This window comes from Macrobrachium rosenbergii, chromosome 35, assembly GCF_040412425.1.
Source record: "Macrobrachium rosenbergii isolate ZJJX-2024 chromosome 35, ASM4041242v1, whole genome shotgun sequence".
Lineage (NCBI taxonomy): Eukaryota > Metazoa > Arthropoda > Malacostraca > Decapoda > Palaemonidae > Macrobrachium > Macrobrachium rosenbergii.
In genome coordinates this window covers 5,512,648-5,517,034 of record NC_089775.1, presented here as the reverse complement: position 1 = coordinate 5,517,034, position 4,387 = coordinate 5,512,648, and the positions used below count along the sequence as shown (strand labels likewise).

Genomic DNA, 4,387 nt, shown 5'->3' with positions numbered 1-4,387 from the left:
CTCTGACCTTTAGGCAATCACATCCGTAGAGCCAGTAAACATCCTATTCTGCTCTCTGTAACATTTCACAGTTTTTTTTTCCCTTGTTGCTGACAAAAAAAAAGCCTTCACACTACACTTCCGCAAAGGAGAGTTGGCTCAACAGTATTCTTTCGAAAAGAATCCGACTATTCACTGCAAAATTCTTTCGAAAAGAATCCGACTATTCACTGCAAAATTCTTTCGACAAGAATCCCACTATTCACTGCAAAATTCTTTCGACAAGAACCCCACTATTTACAGCAAAATTCTTTCTTTAAGCACCCTGCTATTTACTGCAAAATTCTTTCGACAAGAATCCCTTCATTTACTAAAATCTTTCGACAAGAACCCCACTATTTACTGCAAAATTCTTTCGGCAAGAACCCTTCATTTACAGTTAAAAGTTTTGACAAGAACCCCAAAAAAATAAAAAAACTGCAAAATCTTTACAAGAACCCCACTATTTACAGCAAAATTCTTCTTCACCCCACTATTTACTGCAAAATTCTTTTGACAAGAACCCCACTATTTACTGCAAAATTCTTTCTGACAAGATCCCCTCTATTTACTGCAAAATTCTTTCGAGAAGAACCCCACTATCTACTGCAAAAATTCAGAAGAACCCCACTATTTACTGCAAAATTCTTTCGACAAGAACCCCACTATTTACTGCAAAATTTTTCGACAAGAACCCCACTATTTACTGCAAAATTCTTTCGACAAGATCCCCACTATTTACTGCAAAATTCTTCCGACAAGAACCCCAATTTACTAAAAATTCTTTCGACAAGAACCCCACTATTTACTGCAAAATTTTTCGACAAGAACCCCACTATTTACTGCAAAATTCTTTCGACAAGATCCCCACTATTTACTGCAAAATTTTTCGACAAGAACCCCACTATTTACTGCAAAATTCTTTCGACAAGAACCCCACTATTTACTGCAAAATTTTTCGACAAGAACCCCACTATTTACTGCAAAATTTTTCGACAAGATCCCCACTATTTACTGCAAAATTTTTCGACAAGAACCCCCTATTTACTGCAAAAACAAGATCCCCACTATTTACTGCAAAATTCTTCCGACAAGAACCCCACTATCTACTGCAAAATTCTTTCGAGAAGAACCCCACTATTTACTGCAAAATTCTCTCGACAAGAACCCCACTATTTACTGCAAAATTCTTAATTTTTAAACCACGTCTTTCGTGGACATCTGACGGAAATTCCCCAATGACGCAACACCTTGAATCACACTGCCCTGTGAAATGTCAAATGGCATCTCTTATAATCAACAAAAGCCATCAGTTAGGTTGGGGAAGGGGGGATTTGGGATTTCCGAATCCCCTACACTGTTACGTCACGTCTAGTCACAAATATCTGATCTTTGCAAAGCTGCCTAAGTCCTTTGATGGCCTCAGGCGTCTTATATAAATTCGATTGTCAGAGAGGTGCACTGACGTCAAATGGAATCATCCTGAGTTCTTACAGAGATTTTATATAGTTTTGGGCAGGGCATTGAACTAACAACTGTTGACAGTTTTAAGAGTCGTTATTTTTAAAGGCCAGTTTCTTCTTCTTGGGCACCTCTGTAACTCTCGTGAGTTCTGCTGTTCTGATTCTGTCCCTTCTCCCTCTCTGATGATTTGTTTTCCTCCTTTTAGCCTAATTTAGATTCACGTAGCTTTTATAACTGTTATTTTAATAATTTAAGACTAATATTAATTTTACGTTGGTTCCCTTTAGCTTGAGAATGAGACGCTAACCTTCAAACGTCGTGTCGTGTGCTTTCAATAAACCATTTTAAAAAGTCTCCGGAACGTGTCTTCTTCTTCTCCCATGTTTTGGATATTTGTTCAAGGTTTTAGCAACTATCAACTACCTGCATTTTATATATATATATATATATATATATATATATATATAAATATATATATATATATAATATATAAAATATATACACATGTATATATATGCACATGTTTTCATATATCTACATATAATATTTTGAAAACCCTTGTCACAGTCACTACAAAGCCTAAGACCCAAATGGAAAATTAAAGAGAGTAAATGAACCGTTTAACTGTATATGGACTAAAAAACAAAAGCCTGACGACTGGTAACAAAGAGTCACAGGTACCAGAGAAAGCTGACCTGACTGAATATGGTAGGCCTAACTATATAGGCCTAGGTCTTTGGACTAATTTTTGAAGAGTCAATTTTGCTCTGTACAAGATCAGTGCTGAACCTTTACATACACAAAAAAAAAAGGCCTCTTACAACAGTTTATAATTCGTAATAAAGAGACAAGGGACTGCTCAAAACAACAGTAGAAGAACTGAAAGATTTCTGCGCAAATTAATCTGCGCAGAAGAATGTTGGGAACTGTGGTTGTCATTCCATAAAGAGAGAGAGCGCGTCGGTGGCGACTTCAGTTGCAGTTGAGCAGCGAAGGAGGGAAGAAGAAGATACTATGCGTCCTCTTGGAATCCTGTGGGTCCTTGGCCTCTGCGTAGGATGGGCTTTCTGCTGTGGCAGAGTTCCTATCAGATCCTTCACGCCTCCGTGGTTAGGAACCATCCACCACACGCAGTAGTTCCATACTCCATTCCAAGGATGCTCAATATACCTCCAATGCGCGTCCCATATCGGCCGCGGGAGGTGCCCCAGGGTGGGGCTCTGCTGCCCTTAGGCTTCAATCCAGCTCAGCTTCCAAAGAGGGCCAGGGGGAAGCCTTCAGACACAGGTGAAGATGAGACATCCTACTCTTTTCACGGTGCTGGCAACGTCGGAGAACTAGGACAGACAGGCACAGGTAAGTGGGCTATCATAATTGTTGTTATCATCATAACTATTATTATCAGCTCTACAAGCAAAAATAACTTTTCTAGTCAATGATCAATGAAATCTTTTTACAGGTATGTGTTCCGACTGTGCTTCTGCCGATTATAACGTGCGAGGAATATGCTGCTTGTTACATCGGGTCTGCTGTAAGCCTCCAGGGCAGACGTAGAGACGACCGTATCCTGTATATTACTGTTCTGTATCTCTGTTGTTCAGTTCATCTTATTGCTCTTGACAGAGTAGTTGAATGTGAGTATCTGTTGACCTATTACCTCAAGAATGGTCAAACGGATTTTGGCGAGACTAGAGGAAAGCATTCGTAGATTTGACTGTAAGTTGTCATGAATGAGAAATTTGGGCATAACATTATTGTTCATTGTGAGTTGTCTAGATATTGAGAAATAAAGTCAGTCGCTGTGGGGTGGCCAGGGCGGCCCGGGCGCCCCCAGTCAGATGATTGTGGCCCCCCACTACATTTGATCAATTTACATGCAACTGGAATGTTTCAGCTGAGAAAGTATTTGAAATATTTTTAGTTTAAATTATTTACAATTGTGCTGTAGGGTTTTAACGCAAATGGCATGTTTGTTCGTGATATTTTGATCCAACTTAATGTTATCAACTTATGTCTGAAGTGACTGAAACTGCAGCTGCAGTTTGAATAAATGCAATGCAATTGGGTATTGTTGCTTAGAGTTACTTTGAAATTTAGTTTTGATATATTTGCATGGCAAAGGATATTATATTATAGCTGAAAAATTAAAACTTGATAATAGAAATGAGGCTACAGTAGTGCTGAATATAAGGTTGCGAGGAAATTGAAATTACAGTATTTGATACGTTTGCATATAGTAAGAGTTGAAATTAATTGAAAATTGAGCACTGTCATTTCAAATACAGGTTTACTAATTACTAATACTATTATTTTCCTTCATTCACACGGGCATATACATTCGAAAACAGTATATTTTACTAATTACAGATTAGTAAATTGGTTTTGTGTAATTTCCTTTGGCACCCCCAAAAAATATCTTGGCGCCACCTAGGCGCCCCCACTGATGAAATACCAGCTACGCCACGACACTGCACTTGTTTCATTAAACATAACACGCTTACTAAAAGGAAAAATGATTGGTTTTTCAAAGCTGTTTTTCTTTATCGACATAGAATTTAACTTTCCAAGGTCATTATAACCTCCTCTTTTGCCTGTGTAACAGAGAGAGAGAAGAGAATTACGGGTGCATCTAGGGTCCAATGAGACGCTGGAAATTCTATGGAGAAGAAGACTCGAGCTCCCGACCCAATAGAAAGATGGGATTAAGGTTTTACAAAGGAGAATAAGAAAAAGTCGAAAGAGTGAAGACCCAAATGGTACGTCAAAGTGACGAGAAAAAAAACATTAAAGAACAAAATTAAAAGTAGTGTCATATAAAAGAAGGGTCAATAAAAACGTAAGTACGAACTAGAGAGATTATATGAAGGAATTACACCTGAATTCAGGCAAAAATTTATAGATTAAA

The 4,387-nt window shown here is 38.1% G+C and overlaps 1 long non-coding RNA gene across 1 annotated transcript; it reads left to right on the top strand.

Annotated features, from left to right (window-relative positions):
* The first annotated feature begins 2,446 nt into the window (after positions 1-2,446).
* LOC136856426 (uncharacterized) lies at positions 2,447-3,779 on the top strand. The gene is made up of 2 exons (XR_010858325.1): positions 2,447-2,838; positions 2,942-3,779. It is a non-coding gene; the product is annotated as an uncharacterized lncRNA (long non-coding RNA).
* Positions 3,780-4,387: the final 608 nt, after the last annotated feature.